This window comes from Pan troglodytes, chromosome 15, assembly GCF_028858775.2.
Source record: "Pan troglodytes isolate AG18354 chromosome 15, NHGRI_mPanTro3-v2.0_pri, whole genome shotgun sequence".
In the NCBI taxonomy this organism is placed as follows: domain Eukaryota; kingdom Metazoa; phylum Chordata; class Mammalia; order Primates; family Hominidae; genus Pan; species Pan troglodytes.
The window spans coordinates 27,218,813-27,239,239 of NC_072413.2; the positions used below are offsets into that span (position 1 = coordinate 27,218,813).

The 20,427-nt window shown below is 35.9% G+C and overlaps 1 long non-coding RNA gene and 1 other non-coding gene across 2 annotated transcripts in view; one reads left to right on the forward strand and one right to left on the reverse strand.

Moving 5' to 3' along the window:
- Positions 1–20,427, forward strand: part of LOC129136967 (uncharacterized) — a 208,335-nt gene that overhangs the window by 140,768 nt on the left and 47,140 nt on the right. Inside the window, exon 4 of the long non-coding RNA XR_010150898.1 lies at positions 16,260–16,396. This is a non-coding gene — a long non-coding RNA (uncharacterized LOC129136967). The remainder of the gene's footprint in view (positions 1–16,259; positions 16,397–20,427) is intronic.
- LOC112205410 (U6 spliceosomal RNA) lies at positions 11,553–11,660 on the reverse strand. The gene has a single exon (XR_002939377.1). It is a non-coding gene; the product is annotated as a U6 spliceosomal RNA (small nuclear RNA).

Below are 20,427 nucleotides of genomic sequence, written 5' to 3' on the forward strand. Positions count from 1 at the left end.
AATTTTTAAGTACTTTATTTTATTATTTGACTTTTTAACTTTTAAGTTCAGGGGTGCATGTGCAGGTTTGTAATATAGGTAAACTTGTATCATGGGGATTCGTTTTACAGATTATTTCATCACTGTGGTATTATTCCTAGTGCCCACTAGTTATTTTGCCTGATCCACTCCCTCCTCCTACCCTCCAATCTCCAATAGGCCCTAGTGTGTGTGATTCCCCATTATGTGTTCACGTGTTCTCACCATTTAGCTCCCACTTATAAGTGAGAACATGCAGTATTTGGTTTTCTGTTCTTGCATTAGTTTGGTAAAGATAATGGCCTCCAGCTCCATTCATGTCCCTGAATTTTCATTTTCATTTTATTTATGGGACTCAGGGGCGATGACTAGCATATTGTGGAGGCTCAAAAACTGTTTGCTAAATGAATACATGGAAAAATAATTTAATGTAAATAAAATATATATTTGCTAGGAATCAAGGCTTTGTTTTCTTTATAAAATTTGCTCCAAAGTCACTCATCTCAACCTGCCACAATGAAGAAAAATACTAGAACAAATGCACCTTCTCCTATCCCAAGACATCAGTTCTCTACATGAAGGTATTTAATACATTTAAGAAGACTTTAATTTGTTTGATGCTATAATATCACTCAACTTGTATCAATGCTAAATTCTCTTTTACAATACCTTGTATCAGTATGTCTGAAAACAATGTATCTATAAGTATATTTAAATTTTGTTCATGAAGGCAATTTAGTTTAGTTAAAATAGTTCCTAAAATTATTAAAGTTTAAGAAGTTAAATAGTTTGAGATTATTCTGACAACTAGTGTAAGATTACCAAAATTCCCTTGTATATATAATAAAATTAAAAGCATACTAACTTTTGTAGATTTGATATACTTTAAAATATATCTTTTGGAGTCTCTCTTTTTTCTCTCACTCTCTCCATATACGCATATGTTTTCTCCCAAAGTTTCTCATTACCCATCCTTTATAATTTAATTATCCTGAGTGCCTCCTGGTTGAGAATAATGTCCCAACAAAGAATATAAGAACCTTTGTTTTTCAGTCCAAAAGCTTGCTAGCTTACTCCCTACTCCATTTAATGCCACAGAGCTGATGTAAAATTAATGTCAAGAGACAAGATAGCACAAGAAACTTCCATTTTTTTTTTGTGGAGAAAAGCACTCATTTACTTATTGATAAATATTTGCTTAACACCTACTGTGTGCCAGGCCATTCTAGGTACTAGTTGTAAGTTGTCTTGTTATGTAATTACTTGTAAAGTTATCTAAAATCTCCTCACCACTTTCCCTATCCTTGACATTTATCCTGAGCAGTGTGAAATTAGGAGATTAGGCAATTTTGGCTCATAAAATCTTTAAAATCTCTATCAGTTAGGTACGAACTGGATCTCTCTCTCTTTATTTTTTCTGAGACGGAGTCTCGCTCTGTCGCCCAGGCTGGAGTGCGGTGGCGCGATCTGGGCTCACTGCAAGCTCCGCCTCCCGGGTTCGCGCCATTCTCCTGCCTCAGCCCACCGAGCAGCTGGGACTACAGGCGCCCGCCACCACGCCCAGGTAAATTTTTTTTTGTATTTTTTTAGTAAAGATGGGATTTCACCTTGTTAGCCAGGATGGTCTGGATCTCCTGGCCTCGTGATCCACCCGCCTCGGCCTCCCAAAGTGCTGGGATTACAGGCGTGAGCCACTGCGCCCGGCCTCATCTATTAATTTTTAAGCAGTTTAGCATCCTTTATTTTAAAGAAAGCAAGGCCTCCAAAGCACTGGATTTCATTTTATGAGGAAAAATTGTGATAGTTTATAATGTTTAAACATTGACAAAGTCATTAAAAATGCCGCAGAAATAATCAAAGCCCTAGGGAGGCTATTAACAATTCAGCTTTTCCATGGCATGTGGGAATATTAATTCTACTTTCCTAAGATAATTTTTGGATGTGATTAATAATATAAAAATATCTCTGCTGCCAGTAGGCATCTCTGCTGTGTGTTCCTGACCCTGTCATCTGACATCATTAACACAAGTACAAATCTTTCACAAGGGCCTTCTGTTATTCTTAAATGGTTTGGTAGACCAGCCAATTTATACAGAGGTTGATTACTTCAACTAATAAAAATAGAATTAGTAGAAAGAGTTAATAGAGAGTCCGATGGAACAGCACACTTTCCAATCTCTTAATGTCTTTGAGAGGAAAAAAATGTTTTCTAAGTTTTAGTTTTGGAACCTATGTTTTACACTTAAAAAAACCCCAACACTGATTTTGGGAATACACTTCACATTTCTAAGCTGAGTCGTGATTGATTATGCAGTAAAATCTCTAAGGTTCCTTTTGGATCTGAAATTATTTGTTATATTGTATTGTATATTATATATTATATTTGTTATTTTTACCTATTATATAATGTCATATCATATAATACCATCTTGATAATCTACTAATTCAGAAAATAATGGGGTTTTCCTGAATTGTAAAGTATGATTATACTTAAGCAAATCTTACAATTTCATGTAAAAGCATCAATAGCAAACGTGAATTTAATAATATTTAAATAATCTACATTGCCAAGATCTTTCCATGTTCATCTGATCTGAACCCCTCAAAAACACTAATGAAATACATTCTGCTATTATCCAAATATTTATAGATAAGGAAACTGAAGCACTGAAAGGTTGGGTAACTCTCCCAGTACTTATTCTCAAAGCCATTATTTGATATCTGGTCTCAGACTTCAAAGTCTACACTGCCTATTTCTTGGACCACAAGATATTGTTCAAGATAGTTTATTTCTGGAGCCCGTGTTTCTAGGTCCACGAACCAGGCTATCATCATTATGAAGGTTGGTGGAGCCATTTTTTCCATAGAGATGGACTACTCTAGCAACCCTTGTTTAGCTTCATGGCATTTAAATACTCTTTATACTTTTAAATCCAGAGGCCAAGTCATAGAGAAGCAATTCCTTCTCAGATCTCAGAAGTGGAAGGCCTCCAAATTTGTAGATGCATAATCTGACTTTGGTGCTCTCTCATGCAGAATAGGTTAAAATAAAGAAAAGACATTTCAGTTTATGTGGATAGTTTTCCAAATTTGCACTCTCTGTTATAGAGTTCTTCATTTAAAATCCTAAAATTACAGGTAATTTCCACTTTCAAACAGCAGTGCCTTCATTCTCTGATTGCCTTGGTAATACAACACAGTTAATATTTTTACCTTCTTTGAATTAATTATCTCCCTCCTAAATATTTTCTTTCCTGGATTTTAGATTGGGGCTAAATTATAGAATTTATACATTACAATTGGGGAGGAGGGATTAAAGCTCAGAATTAAATGAAGAAAAACATCACAAAGCTTCTCATTTTGTAATGTTTTCTACTTTCTGTTAAATAAATTGAAGACTGCATATTGACGATCTAAATATACATATAGTGACTGCTTTAATTACACATTTGCTACTTATAATACATTGTTACCATGGAACTGAGAAATTTTAATTAAAACAAATTTTTGATATTAATTTCCCTTCATTTTACGGATTTTTTAAGTAACGCATTTAAGGGGAAAAAATGCTACCTTTATTGTGCCATTAATATATTTATAAACATAATGATCATTTAAATCCTATTTAATGTTTTTATAATCATAAAGAGATTTTCAACTATTTAAAGAATTGTAATTTTTAAACGACTTAATATTCACCTTTCGTTTCTAATTGTAAACATTGAGAAAATGGCTCTACAAAATCATATTTTTCCTTTCTATACTGTAATAAAAAGGTCTAGTGTTCAGAAATGTGCTCCTGCTCAAGTTTATATATAACATAATTAGTTATATTTTTCAACATGATATTATTTATGAAGGATGATTTGCCAACAGACGTATTTCTTACTCTCTCATTTCTAAAATGCTCATTTGAATGTGTCTCTCCCATTCATCCTGTGCATTTCCCACTCCATAGAAACAAAATATCTTGAACTCATTTTATTAGTAGCCCTATGTATATAAAAAATTCTTTGAAATAACTCCTATTACTTTTTTTTCAAATAGCTAAGTGTTTTTCCTATAAATAATTGAAACTAAATTATTGGTCAAACTTCCAAGGTCAAAAGCAAGCAGAGAGCCAAGCTAGCTGGTAAGGGCTTGCCGAAGTGTGACACACATAATCTACTAGGCAAAAATACCATCGCAGTCTGCATTTGACTCTACTCCACAGCTTACATCCTTAAAGTAGTTTCCTTTCTCTATTCTATTCTATGTATGTGGTGCAAACATAAGACTGCAATTGGATGCTGTTACTCCATCTGCCAGTCATGGAACTTTCCTCTTTGGCTATAATGGAAAGATTGAGGTGCTAATAATCATTGTTTCTGTTATCCTTATTTTATAAAACTTACATTTTTCTTCTCCATTCCTGACTATTGGCACCTTCCTCTCTCTAGGAACTACAGTGCTGTCCTTCTTGCTTCTGCCTTTGGCTGCCTTCCCAATAGGAGAAGATAGAATTAGTGCATACTCCCTGAGGAGGACGAGAGGGGACTCAGCAGGGGTGCTTCACTAGTCTCTTCAGCCACTGGCAGGGAGTATTCACAAAGGCAGCCCTGGAACCAGCTACCACTGTATTTTGTGATGAGTAGTACCAGTGCCTCTGTATTCATGTATAGCCAGATGAAGGGAAATAATACACAAATATTAATTATTTGGAGATAATAATGTGTGTACAGCTCTTGATCTGTGTGTACAACTCCCACTGATATTCTATTAGGAAAACAAAAACACATTCACAGTCGGTGTTCGCCCAACTTATTTTTAAAGAAGTGTGGGTGTCCTCTAAGGGGAAAGGTATAATGAATCATTGCTTAATAAAGGAGAAACACATGCTGATGTATAATTTTAATAGCTGAAGCTAGACTCTAGGCCTTAAGTCTTTTGAACTCTATTAATAAGAAAGAATGCGAACCTACTTTTTCTACATAATTAAAATCTTCAAATTAAATGAATGAATTTCATCAGATTTTGCTCATATGTGCCGGATCTGTAGAATAATCAAGAGGTAAGAAAGTGAGTTATAAGACAATTATTCATGTTATTAGAGGTCAAATCAGATGAAGATATTTTAGTGTATTTTTTCCAAGGGTATGGGGTGGCTGTGTTTTCTAAATGGTGTAGATTGTTTTTTATTTCCCTTAACTTCACTTTCTGGGGATGAGTGATGTCGTATGGTTTGCTTCTCTGCCAGCACTGATAGATTCTTCCCCAGATCTTCCCACTAGGTAGATATGTAATCATTCTATTTCACATCTTTGCTTCAGCACAATTCCGTGCTGACACATCTTCTCTCTGGAGGGAAGAGTGTGGCCTGGTGGTAGCAGCACACATTCTGAGAGCCAGGAATCATTGAGTGCTAATCTCAATGTTAGGTTCCTCAGTGACTTAGGCAAGTCACTTCCTTATCCCTTTGTTCCATATCTGTAAAAGAGAGATGACAATGCAACAGTAATTTGGGTAGTAATTAGTGTTGGTAAAGTGTTACAGTAACTCTAAATATTATTGTCATTACTTCAACACAATCAGCTAATTGGAGCAACCTCCCATGAATTCAAGCCTGCTAGTTAATTAAACTATAAATGTAAGTGCACATGGTATGTATTTTCTGCAATCAGGTATATGCCAATAGTCTTACAAACTTATAAAGAGACTGTATTTCAAAAAATTAATGGGAATTTACTTATTTCTAATTTGGAACATATTTCCATGTATAAACAGTATCAGTAGTCATCTAGGCAAGCCTATGATGTTATGTTCATCTTGTGATAAGCACTTGCAATGAAAGTATTGGAAAATTATATTGTTTTTATTGTGAAGAGAAGATAATAAATTATCTTGATGTTCATGTTTAAGAAAAGAAGAATGGGAAAACAGCAAAAGAACCATGACTATTTCAAGAAGGTATCTAATGAAACTGGTTTAGAAATCACTAATTCAACATGCATTCTTTCATTTATTATTTAACAATTAATACTTGAGTTTACCTCTGTGTCAGAAACTATTCTAGTGCTAGGGACATAACAGTGAACAAAACACTGTTCTCAAAGTGGGGGAAAGACGTCAAGCAAACAAATACATACTATTTCAGATGGACATAATGTGCTATGAAAAATAGCAAAGCAAGATAAGGGGTGGGTGATTGACAGGAGAGGTTGCTGTATCTCATGGGGTGCTCAGAGAAGACCTGCGGTCAGATAATACGTAATCGTAAACTGGAATGCACTTGGAAATCCAAGCATGTGAATATCTGGAGGTAGAATATTCCAGGCAGAGGTGAGAGCAAGTGCAAAAGCGCTGATGTAATCACACCAATCCTTACAACAAGTAGTGAGATCAGGGCCAGTAGTAGGTGATACGACCATGGGAGCATGACGTCAGAGTGATGCAAAGTCATTAGCCAAGGAATGCAGGCAGCCTCTAGAAACTGTAAAAGGAAAAGAAATTAATTCTCTTCTGTGCTTACTGAAGGAACCAGCCCTGCCAGTACCTAACTTTCGCCCAGGAGAATAAGTTTGGATTTCTGATTTTCAGAATTATAAAGGAATATGTTTATGTTGCTCTAAGCCACCCATTTTATGGTAATTTACTACAACAGCCACAGGAAACTAATACAGGGAGCAAGGGTATAAACTGGAAGTCCAGCTAAGAGCCTGGAGCCTGGAAGTGATGATAGCTTGCACTAGAGTGATAATGGTGGGCCTGCTTAGGAGTCATAATATTCAGAAATTATTATGACTGGTATGCTAATAGGATTTGTTGATGACCTGGATACAGAGTGTACAAGAAAGACAGGAATCAGGGATGACTTTAAAGATTTGGGCCTGAACAACTGGTAAATTGAAATTTCCATTTGCTGAAATGCCAATGACTAGGGATGTGAAGAACAAATATTTTTGATTACCTACTAAATTCTAGCCATTGTTCCAGGGATGCAAAAGTCAAGATATCCATGCCTTCACAAAATTTATAATCCAGCATGGTGTTTCTCAAGTGTATCCTTGGGTTCCCTGATATTTCTACACTTCCTGCTCTGCTCTTGCAATATCTGGGGCACAGTAGGTTTTCTCAATCCCTGCAGTGTAGATACCTACTCTAAAATCTGTGACTCATATATTGAAGAATTCACTACAAGTTTGCTGGGAAGAGGTTCCTTATCCCTTTATCATTTTCTTCAGTTATCAGCCCCCCTTCCCCTCTTGTCACCACCAATGCCATTTTCTATCATACAGTGTAGTCATCTTCCAGTGATAGGCAGATATATTTTCAAATATATCTCACAGTGCCACTGAAACATGATGGTTATTCTGTTTAACCTATATCATTGTACTATATGCACACTAGTCCTACAGCAAACGAATTTAAAAGCCTCTGAAGTATCTCTGAAATCAAATGTACTGCTTCACCTATGTATACACAACCTGGGTACTAGAAAATAATCAACCTCAAGGCAGATTTATTTTTTCAATTATAGCTTCAAATTTATAATTGTATGTTAATTGCAAAAATCTTTATAGGTACAAGAGATAACACAAAGAGAGAAAGAAAACTAATATTACCTAGTAGAGGCCATATTAGGTTACAGATTTGCCTGCTTTAAAAAGTGATTCCAAAAAGAGTATGATTTAGTCACAATAGAAATAAACTTATCTCTCTTGGTCACCACTCAGGAACCCTATGACACTTGGGTAGTATCAAGTAGTATCTTTCCATCAAGTAGTACCTTTCCATCTTGTTGCTCTGCCATTGCTATAGTTTGTTATCATACATGCTACAGAAATGCCTTCCCAAAGTGTCTGTAGGCCAGTGTGATGGAAAGAAAAGAGAAGAGGAAGGCGTATTTATTCCTTTAGAAGTATATGCCACAAATTGTACATATCTTTCCTCTCATTTCATAGATAAGAATTTCCTCCTGTTGTGACGCTTAAACGCAAAAGAGGTAACACAATGAAGTTTGCGGATAGGTTAACCTATGCCCAGCTACAGCTTCTATTGCTACAGGAAAAGAAGAGAACAGATGTTTGAATAATAACTATTAGTCTTAGCCACAGAGCAAATAGTGGACATTTCTTCATTACATACCATGATGTTCTCTTGTTTTTGTGCGTTCACTCTTTACTTCTAATGTGCTTTCCTCACAATTCCATTTGTCAAATTTGATGTAGCCTTTAAAGCCCAGCTTAAATTTCATCACCTTTCTGAAACTTTCTGTGGTAGAGATAATAACATTGATCAAATATTATACCTATTTGTCCATATTTGTCAACCATCTTGCAGTGGGTGGTAGGGGCTCGAGGAGGGTGACAACTACGTTTCTGGCCAGTGGCCTCTGAGATGACGTGATGTAGACTCTTCTACTGCCATGATGAATATGGAATCTTCTGTTCTAAATGAGGAAACTATGAAAGGGTGGAACCGTTTTTATTCTGGATTCTTGAGTGACGACCCAACTTGAGCTGAATATATATATTGTGTGAGAGAAACCTTATTTGTGGAATATGGGATTAAGGTTTTGAGGTTGTTATCACAATAGGGTGAAGTCACTTTCTTTGACTCTTCCAGGCAGATTTGATTGCTCCTTCCTATCTGTTCTTTGTATATGTATAGACTTTTGCAAGTCACAGTATACTTTTTGATCTGTGTACTTCTGATTTCCTGGGAAAGTCAATGACTTTCTCAACGGATTCTAGTGTACAGTAGAGCTCAATAAAAGGGTGATTGTTTAAATTATATCTAGAGCTAAAATAAGTAGCAAGAAGCAGGGAGGTATCAGGAAAAATGAGACAGACTGAAAACAGAAGAATTTTCTGCAATAAGCGTATGGCTGGGTATAATACATTAGATGCTGATATTTGGCTAGAAAATAACTGTCATTTTATGGCTTCTGCACGTATTTTTGAAAACTTTCAGACAATTTTATGTTTTCTACCATTTCTTATTGGATAAAATAAGGACAGAGTGGCAATCTGTATAAGGAAGCAAAACAATGGTATGTGTCTTAAAGATACACATGGAATGACACCCATTTCACATTCAATGACATCTATGACTCAAAGGAATGGAGAAAAATCTACCAATGAAATGGAAAACAGAAAAAAGTAGAAGTTGCAATCCTAATTAATGACAAAACAAACTTTAAACCAACAAAGATCAAAAAAGACAAGGAAAGGCATTACATAATGATTAAGGGTTCAATTCAACAAGAAGACTTAACTGTGGTATATATGCATATATGTATATATACACACCCAACACAGGAGCACCTAGATTCATAAAGCAAGTTCTTAGAGACCTTCAAAGAGACTTAAACTCCCACACAATAATAGTGGGATACTTCAACATCCCACCGACAGTATTAGACAGATCATCAAGGCAGAAAATTAACAAAGATATCGGGACCTGAACTCAACACTGGAACAGATGAACCTGATAGATTTCTATAGCACTCTCCACCTAAAAGTAATGGCATATACATTTTTCTCATTGCCACATGGCACATACTCTAAAATCAACCACATATTTGTACATAAAACAATCCTCAGCAAATGCAGAAAGCTGAAATCATACCAACCACTCTCTCAGATCACAGTGCAATAAAACTAGAATTCAAGAATCAGAAAATTCCTCCAAAATATATAATTACATGGAAATTAATCAACCTGACCCTGAATGACTTATGGGTAAATAATGAAATTAAGGTAGGAATCAGGAAATTCTTTGAAACTAATGAGAACAAAGATACAATATACCAGAGTCTCTGAGGCACAGCAAAGGCAGTGTTAAGCAGAAAATTTATAGCACTAAATGTCCACATCGAAAAGTTAGAAAGACCTCAAACTAACAACCTAACATCATAATTAAAATAACTAGAGAAGTAAGAGCAAACGAATTCTAAAGCTAGCAGAGACAAGAAATAACCAAAATCAGAGCCAAACCAAAGAGATTGAAATGTGAAAAATAATTCAAAAGATAAGTGAATCCAAGAGCTGTTTTTTGAAAAATTAATAAGATAATAGACCACTAGCTAGACTAATAAAGAGAAGATCCAAATAAATATAATTAGGAAAGACAAATAGGATATTGCCCCTGATTCCACAGAAATACAAATAACCCTAGAAGACTATTATGAACACCTATATGCACATAAACTATAAAATTTAGAATAAATGGATAAATTCCTGGACACATACACCCTCCCAGGATTGAAACAGGAAGAAACTGTATCCTGGAACAGACCCATAATGAGCTCTGAAATTGAATCAGTAATAAATAGCCTATCAACCAAAAAAAAAAAAGCCCAGGACCAGACAGATTCATAGCCAAATTCTACCAGATGTGCAAAGAAGAGCTGGTACCATTCCTACTGAAACCATTCCACAAGATTGAGTAGGTGAGACTCCTCAACTCATTCTATGAAAATAGCATTCTGTTATCAAAACCTGGCAGATACACAATAAAAAAAGAAAACGTCAGGCCAATATCTTTGATGAACATTGATGCAAAAATCTTCAACAAAGCACTGGCAAACTATAGGACAAGGCACGGTGGCTCATGCCTGTAATCCCAGCACTTTGGGAGGCCTAGGCAGGAGACTCACCTGAGATGATGAGTTTGAGTCCAGCCTGGGCAATGTGGTGAAACCCCATCCCTACTAAAAATACAAAAATCAGCTGGGTGTGGTGGCACGCACCTGTAATCCCAGCTACTCGGGAGGCTGAGGCAGGAGAATTAGTTGAACCTGGGAGGTGGAGGTTGCAGCGAGCCGAAATCACACCACTGCACTCCATCCTGGGTGACAGAACTTCATATCAAAAAACAAACAAACGAAACAAAACACTGTCAAACTGAATCCAGCAGCACATCAAAAAGCTAATCCACCACGATCAAGTAAGCTTTATCTCTGGGATGCAAGGTTGGTTCAACATATGCAAATCAGTAAACATGATTCATCACATAAACAGAACTAAAGAAAAAAAAACATGATCATCTCAATAGATGCAGAAAAGGCTTTCAATAAAATTCAACATTGCTTCTTGTTAAAAACTCTCAACAAACTAAGTATTGAAGGAACATACATCAAAATAGTAGGAACTGTCTATGACAAACCCATAGCCAGCATTATACTGAATGGGCAAAAGCTAGGAGCATCCCCCTTGAAAACTGGCACAAGACAAGGATGTCTTCTCTCGCCACTCCTATTCAGTGTAGTATTGGAAGTCCTGGCCAGGGCAACCCGGCAAGAAAAAGAAACAAAGCGCATCCAAATAGAAAGAGAAGAAGTCAAATGATCCCTGTTTGCAAGTGACATCATTCTATATCTAGAAAACCCCATAGTCTTGACCCAAAAGCCCCTCCAGCTGATAAACAACTTCAACAATATCTCAGGATACAAAATCAACACTAGCATTTCTATACACCAACATCAGCCAAGCCAAGAGCCAAATCAGGGATGCAAGCCCATTTACAATTGCCACAAAAATAATAAAATACCTAGGAATACAGTTAACTAGGGAAGAGAAAGATCTCATCCTTGTGCAGGAGCCATGCTAATCTTCTCCATACTGTTCCAATGTTTGTATATGTGCTACTGAAGCGAGCACAGAAAGATCTCTACAATGAGAATTATAAAGCACTGCTCAAACAAATCACAGATAACATCAACAAATGAAAAAAATTCCATGATCATGGATAAGAAGAATCAATATCATTAAAATGGTGATACTGCCCAAAGCAATTTACAGATTCAATGCTATTCCTACCAAACTACTAAAGACATTCATTACAGAAATAGAAAGTTTTGCTTTAAAATTCATATGGAACCAAAAGAGTCCAAATATTTAAGGCAATCCTAAGCATGAAGAACAAAGCAGGAGGCATCACACTACCTGACTCAAACTATACTGTAGGGCTATAATAACCAAAACAGCATGGTACTGGATGGTACTGGTACAAATACAGACACATAGACCAATGGACCAGAGTAGAGCGCCGAGAAATAAGGTCACACATCTACAACAATTTGGTGTTCAATGTAGCTGACAAAAACAAGCAATGGAGAAAGGACTCTCTATTCGATAAATGGTGCTGGGATAACAGGCTAGCCATATGCAGAAGATGGAAACTAGACCCCTTCCTTACACCATACACAAAAGTCAACTCAAGATGGATTAAAGATTTAAGTTACAACCAAAAACTATAAAAACCCCAGAAGACCACCTAGGCAATACCATTCTGGACATAGGAGTGGACAAAGATTTCATGATGAAGACGCCAAAAGCAATGACAACAAAAGCAAAAATTGACAAATGGGATCTAATTAAACAAAAGAGCCTCTGCACAGCAAAATAAACTATCATCAGAGTAAATAGTAAACCCATAGAATGGGAGAAAGTATTTACAAACTATGGATCTGACAAAGGTCTACTATCCAGCATCTATAAGGAACTTAAACAAATTTATCTAAAATATACAAACAATCCCATTAAGACATTTTTCAAGACAAGGCATACATACAGGCGGCCAAAAAGCATGTGAAAAAAAAAAAGCTTAACATCACTGACCGTTAGAGAAATGCAAATCAAAACCACAATGAGATACCATCTCACACCAGTCAGAATGGCTATTATTACAAAGTCAAAAAATAGCAGATGCTGAGGCTGACGAAGATGCAGAGAAAAGAGAACGCTTATACACTGCTGGTGGGAGTGGAAAGTAGTTCAACCACTGCGGAGAGCTGTGTGGTGATTCTTCAAGGAGCTAAAAACCAAACTACCATTCAACCCAGCAATCTCACTACTGGATATATACCCAAAGGAATACAAATGATTCTGTCAAAAAGACACATGCACATGTAGGTTCACTGTAGCACTATTCACAATAGCAAAGACGTGGAGTCAACCTAAATACCCATCAATGGTAGACTGGATAAAGGAAATGTACTATGTATACACCATGAAATACTATGAAGACATAAAAAGAATGAGATCATGTCCTTTGCAGGGACATGGATGGAGCTGGAGACCATTATTCTTAGCAAACTCACACAGGAATATGAAGCCAACCACCGCATTTTCTCACTTATAAGTGGGAACTAAATAATGAGTATACATGGACACAAAAAGGGGAACGACAGACACTGGGGCCTGCTGGAGGGTGGAGAATGGGAGAAGGGAGAGGAACAGAAAAAACAACTATTGTGTACTAGGCTTAGTCCATGGGTGATAAAATAATCTGTATACACACCCCCATGACATGAGTTTACCTATATAACAAACCTGCACGTGTATCCCCGAACATAAAATAAAAATTAAAAAATTACTTTTTAGTGCAACATTTACTTTTTTTTTATTATACTTTAAGTTTTAGGGTACATGTGCACACTGTGCAGGTTAGTTACATATGTATACATGTGCCATGCTGGTGCGCTGCACCCACTAACTCGTCATCTAGCATTAGGTATATCTCCCAATGCTATCCCTCCCCCCTTCCCCCTCCCCACCACAGTCCCCAGAGTGTGATATTCCCCTTCCTGTGTCCATGTGATCTCATTGTTCAATTCCCACCTATGAGTGAGAATACGCGGTGTTTGGTTTTTTGTTCTTGCGGTAGTTTACTGAGAATGATGGTTTCCAGTTTCATCCATGTCCCTACAAAGGACATGAACTCATCATTTTTTATGGCTGCATAGTATTCCATGGTGTATATGTGCCACATTTTCTTAATCCAGTCTATCATTGTTGGACATTTGGGTTGGTTCCAAGTCTTTGCTATTGTGAATAATGCCGCAATAAACATACGTGTGCATGTGTCTTTATAGCAGCATGATTTATAGTCATTTGGGTATATACCCAGTAATGGGATGGCTGGGTCAAATGGTATTTCTAGTTCTAGATCCCTGAGGGAAATAGGAACACTTTTACACTGTTGGTGGGACTGTAAACATTTACTTTTTTAAACACATTTTCATATTGCTCTTGTTTTGTAAGTGTGTAACAAACTTTCTCAGCTTGTTTAGTACCATAAGGATTTATTAACTATCATATTTTAAAGTTATAGAATTGTTTTGTCTAATAAAAAGATGAGAGCACATGATATAATATTCCAAATAAGTATAGTATACTTTTTGTATAATATTCTTCTCTATTACTCACTATGATCCAGTGATTTAGAGGTTATCATTATCTCATTCCACAAATCAGGGAAGTGGGTGGATTTTAATGCTATGGATTAAGTGTCTATATTATCATAAAACCATTCAATATTTTGTACGATTACTTATTTCATGCAATAATACATAAATTTACTAAAATATGCATTCCAACTTTTGAGGTAGGATTTTATTTTCATTCAGTGCTGAACATATTTCAATCATTAATTTACATTTCTCTTTGTCAATAATAAAGTTAAATTTCTGTACTTTGATTCACCATTTAGAATTGAAATCTGAACTACTTTCTGTAGGAAGATCCACATATGTAATGAAAAGTACAGGACCACTGTCTGAAAGAGTTGTGTTTAAATTACTTATCACATTGAAGTCGTTATTCATGGATAGCCAGAAGAGTAAAAAAAAAGTAATCTAAGAAGTTAAAATAATCTTGGTCACAGACATTTAAAAAGAGCAAAGAAATGTAGATTAGATCAAAATTTGCCTGGGTTTATCCACTCTCTGTACATAAGTGGATTTTGTAACTTGTATTTACTTAGATAATGTAGTAGGAAAATCACAGTTTACATTGATGTTTTATCAGCAACAACACAGTTGTTTAATGCTAAAATTAAATAGAATTTGGAACTGCTTTTTAAGTCAGAGTAGAAGAAAACATTTGAGGCAATTGAGATGTAATAATTTAAACATAAGCTTGCAAAAACAGAAAGATAAATCAGTGATTTCACCTGGTTTCTTTTACACATTCATTTTATGTGACATGAGAATTGGCCTTCAACACTATTTACATCTATCCTTTCTATTCTGTAAATGTATTATAGTGTGTTGAAAAATTATTGTTTGTAGCATTTCCACAGAGAGGAAGAGAGAATATTTCACTCAGTATAAGATTTATGCTTGCTGAAGGCAGCAAGAATTGCTTGTGTGCATTTTACAGAGAATTTGACTCCTTGCCATAAAAGTTCAAGTGACCACTTAGGATTTCTCATTGAGAACCACTGTATGCAAACACATGAGCTGTGGATTGATTCTTACTTAATTACCAGACCACCAACTTTGCAAGTGCCATTAACTGCATTACAATCTTGGACATTGTGCAAAACCATCATGATTTTCCTTCTGATCTCTCCAGTGTGTTTCAGACCATCTAGGAAGGCTCAAAAGTACTACATAAAATTTCACCCTTATGTGTCAAGTTGATGAAAAAAGTGGGCATGCTACAATCCTTTCAGAGTTACAATTCAAGTGAGAAACCCAACTATGTATTAAATTCATGGATAAACAATGGGAACTTGAAAACCATAATTTCAAGTTTTATTTCTGCAGGCATTGGCATATGACACTAAATTATTAAATTTTGCACAATACAAAATTGAACACATGAGAGATTTACATAGGGATAAGAGAGCTTCATGGAGTTTGGGAATGTGCAAAAGCTATAGAATATTTTCATAATAGTCTTACGAAGTACGAACTGAACAATAGTTGTCAAATATGACCCTCACCTAATTTGTATGGTAACTTTAATATGTGTAACCATCACATAAGTGGGTAAGAAAGTACTGAAATGCAGAAACCATGTGAGATAGCAGGTAGACGCTTGTTAGCTTTGGTTGCTGATGCATATGGAAAACTAATAATCCAATACTAAAAGCATCTTTAGCATGTAGAATTGTTCTGGATGAGGTTTGGGGAGGGGGATATAGTGCATTTTTATAAGTAGCTCCTGTGCAGAAGTTGTTTTCTTTACAACATGAACTAGGGAAGTTTGTAAATCAATCCTCTTATTTGTCGACAAGATAAAAAGCATGTCATTAGAAGGAAATACTCTGTACTTTTATAAGATGGTGATATGGTTTGGCTCTGTGTCCCCACCCAAATCTCATCTTGATTTGTACTCCCATAATTCCCATGTATTGGGGGAGGGACCAACTTGTGGGGGAGGGGGAGATAATTGAATCACGGGGGTGGTTTTCCCCATACTGTTCTTGTGGTAGTGAATAAGTCTTATGAGATCTGATGATTTTTTCAGGGGATTCTGCTTTTGCATCTTCCTCGTTTTCTCTTGCCGCTGCCAAGTAAGAAGTGCCTTTCACCTCACGCCATGTTTCTGAGGCCTCCCCAGCCATGTGGAACTGCAAGTCCAGTTAAACCTCTTTTTCTTCTCAGGTATGTCTTTATCGGCAGCATGAAAACGAACTCATACAGGTGGCCTGGCAGGTATATTTGCACTACAAATAAAAAATCATCTCCTAAGGAATTGCAGTTGACAAAGACATTAAGGCACAGATCATAGATCAGAAGACTTAAATGTTTAGGAAGGCAGTATTCCCCAAAGTGATCTACAGATTCAAGGCAATCTCTGTCAGAATCCTAGCTGACTTCTTTGTAGAAGTTGATAAGCTTATTCTAAAATTCATGCAAAATTGCAAAAGATGTAGGGTAGCCAAACAGTCCAAGAAAAGAAGAAAAATGTATGGGTACTCACACTTCCTAACTTTAAAACTTACTACAAATAACAGTAATCAAGAAAATATAATACTGGTACAAGGACAGGTATGGAAATCAGTGCAATAGAATTGAGTGTCCAGAAATAAATGCACATAATTATGGTCAACTGATTTTTGATATAAGTGTTAAACCATTTGTTGGGGAAAGAATAGTCTTTCCAACAAATAATGTAGGAATAGGTGGATATCTATATACAAAAGAATGAAATTAGACTCTTAAGATCAGAAGCAAAAATGAAATAAAAATCAATAAAAAACTTGAATGTAAGAGTTAAAACTATTAAATTTTTAGGAGGAAACACAAGAGTAAATCTTCCATACTTTGGATTTGGCCAAGGGTCCTTACATATGACACCGAAAAGCATGAGCAAACAAACAAATAAACAAAAGATAAATTAAACTTCATCAAAATTAGAGCAAACAAACAAAAGATAAATTAAACGTCATCAAAATTAAATACTTCTGTGTTTCAAAGGAAATCAAGAAAATGAAAAAAAGCCACAGAATGGGAGAAATATTTGTAAAACATATCTTTGCTAAATTACTTACATTTGGAATATATAAAAACTTTTAGCTCAATAATAAAAGATAAAAACCCAAATAAAAAACAGGCAAAAGATCTCAGTAGACACTTTTCCAAGGAAGATATGCAAATTACCAAGAAACACATGAGGAATGCTCCACATCATTAGTTAGCAAAGGAAAGCAAATCAAAACCACGGTGAGATGCCACTTCAGATACACTAGGATGTCTAGAATCAAAAAGTAGGATAATAACTAGTGTCAGTGAGTCAGAAACCTTATATGATGCTGGTAAGAATGTTAAATGGTGCAATCTCTTTGGAAAACAGTTTGGCAATTCTTCAAACAAACAGAGTTATCACATGACCCAACAATTCCACTCCTAGGTTTATATGCAAGAGAAATGGAAACATGTCCATATTAAAACTTATACATGAATATTTATAGTAAGCATTGAATAATCATTCATAATAGCCAAAAGGTGAAAACAATCTAAATATCCATCAACAGAAAGATGGATAAACAAAGTGGCATGTCAATACAATGCATTTTTGGAAGGGGAGAATAGAAAGAAATGAAGTACTGATATATCTGCCGATTTGGATGAACGCTGAAGATACTACCTTAAGTGAAAGATGCCTGTCACTGAAGTCCACATAGTACATTATTCCATTCATATCAAAGTCTAGAAAGGAAGTCTATAGAGACAGAGTGTAGATTAATAGTTGCTTAGGGCTGAGAATGGGGGTTGAATGATGAGGGGATGAGGAGATAATAGCTAAAGGGTATAGAATTTCTTTTTGAGGTGATACAATGCTCTAAAATTGATTGTGGTAATGGTTACAACATCTGTGAATATATGAATACTTTTAAAAATTGACACATAAAATTACATATTTTTTAATATACATGATGTTTTGAAATATGTATACATTGTGGAATTGCTACAGTGAGTAAATTAACATATGCATTACTTCAAATGGGTGAATTTTAGCCAGTGAATTTTATGTTAATAAAGCTATTTTTTGAAAAAAGGAAACTTTGGTGAGTTTGTTAACTTATGCTCTACATTTAACTCTAAGGCTAGATAGCAACTACACAACAGACGAATAATATAACTTCTGGAAAAAAAGGCATATGGTAATGTGTCAAATCCTTCGGAACTGAATATTCAGTTCTTATAAATGAATAAAAATACAAAATATTCGGCTTTATTATACTGAAGCAAATTATTTGCCAATGCTAACTAAATGAGGTAGGAATGCGAACAGGCCAAGGATTCTATTTCTATTGAGAAAAATAGTCTTAAGCTGGAGGCTATCATAAATCCTTATTAACTTACAATGAAATTCAAAAGAGCAATCAACGGTAGCCTTTGAAACATTTCTTTCCAAAAAAAAACTCTAGAGGAGGGAAATAAAGAGAAAAAAGAGATCAGAGAGTAGACTCAAGATAGAAATGAAAGAAAACATAGTTGAGGTTTACATACTATGTAGCCACTGAGATAGTCACATTCAAGAGTACATAATTGATTTTTCTAGACAAAGTAGACTAGAAGATCAAGCACATATAGTGTAACTGAGAAAAAGAAATGGAAAATTAAGGGTTTCCAAGTCAACATATAAGCATGAAAAGAAAGAGATACATTTAACATTATCAGATTGCAAAGTAGTAAAAGTTACCTGTTGCCTAAAAATTTGAAGAAACACCTGGAATGACTGAGGCACTCCAAATTAGGATGTTGGGTTTTTGTTTGTTTGTTTGTTTGTTTGATTTTTTTTTTTTTTTTTTTTTTTTTGAGATGGAGTCTCACTGTGTCACCTGGGCTGGAGTGCAGTGGCACGATCTCGGCTCACTGCAACCTTCGCCTCCCAGGTTCAAGCAATTCTCCTGGCTCAGCCTCCCGAGTAGCTGGGACTACAGGCGCCTGCCACCATGCCTGGCTACTTTTTTTGTATTTTTAGTACAGACGGGGTTTCACCGTGTTGGCCAGGATGGTCTCTATCTCTTGGCCTCATGATTCGCCAACCTTGGCCTCCCCAAAGTGCTGGGATTACAGGTGTGAGCCACCGCACCCGGCCTGGATGTTGGTATTTTAGGGAGAGTCTAGTTTTGTTCAGAGGATAAGGTAGACCTATATTTAAGACTGTTATTCTTTTATTTATTTATTTATTTATTTTGAGAGGGAGTTTCGCTCTTGTTGCCCAGGCTGGAGTGCAGTGGCACAATCTCGGCTCATTGCAACCTCCACCTCCTGGGTTCAAGCGATTCTCCTGCCTCAGCCTCCCAAGTAACTGGGATTACAGGCATGCGCCACCACGCCAGGCTAATTTTGTATTTTTAGTAGAGATGGGGTTTCTCCATGTTGGTCAGGCTGGTCTCAAACTCCCAACCTCAGGTGATCCACCCGCCTCGGCCTCCCAAAGTGCTGGGATTACAGGCATGAGCCAGTGTGCCCAGCAAGAGTGTGATTCTCACAAGCAGAATTTAAAGCTCTTTATGAATAAAACAGAGGACATTGAAATATTATTATATTTTTGGTAATAATTCAAATGCATGTTGAAAATAGTTTTATCTAGAATGATTCTAAGAAAGATGAAAACAAGAACAGCATATAGCTTTCATTATAGAACTAGTGCATATGTATATGTGTATATACACACACATACATTATATATTATTTTATACATATACATATGTGTGTACATATATATATATTTTTTCACAAAATTGGTGAAGGTTATATTGAGGAGAGCGAATAGAGGTAAAAAGACAGTGAAATGTAGTATAAAGTAGTATAAAGAGAAGGACCCGTGTAGAAAAGAACATCAATATGCAACTTCAGAAGTATTGCCCCACTATAATTAATGTGTATAGATTTTCTCAAGAATGTAGGCTAACACTAATTTAATTCAAGGCCAGCTAAGAGCTTGATAAATGTAAGTGGAATGAATGCATTTCAATTAATATACTAGAGACATCCTGTGTATCAGAATTCATTCCTTCCATGCTGTTTCACATTGTTTGTCTTCCCTCTCAGCAGTGGGGTGTAATAGAAAGCGTACTTGCTTTGGATCATACAGGCCTAAATTTAAATTTCAACTCTGACTTATTAGTTCTGTGATCTTAGTGGTCTCAGTAAGGAATTATTTTAGCATGGTTCTATTC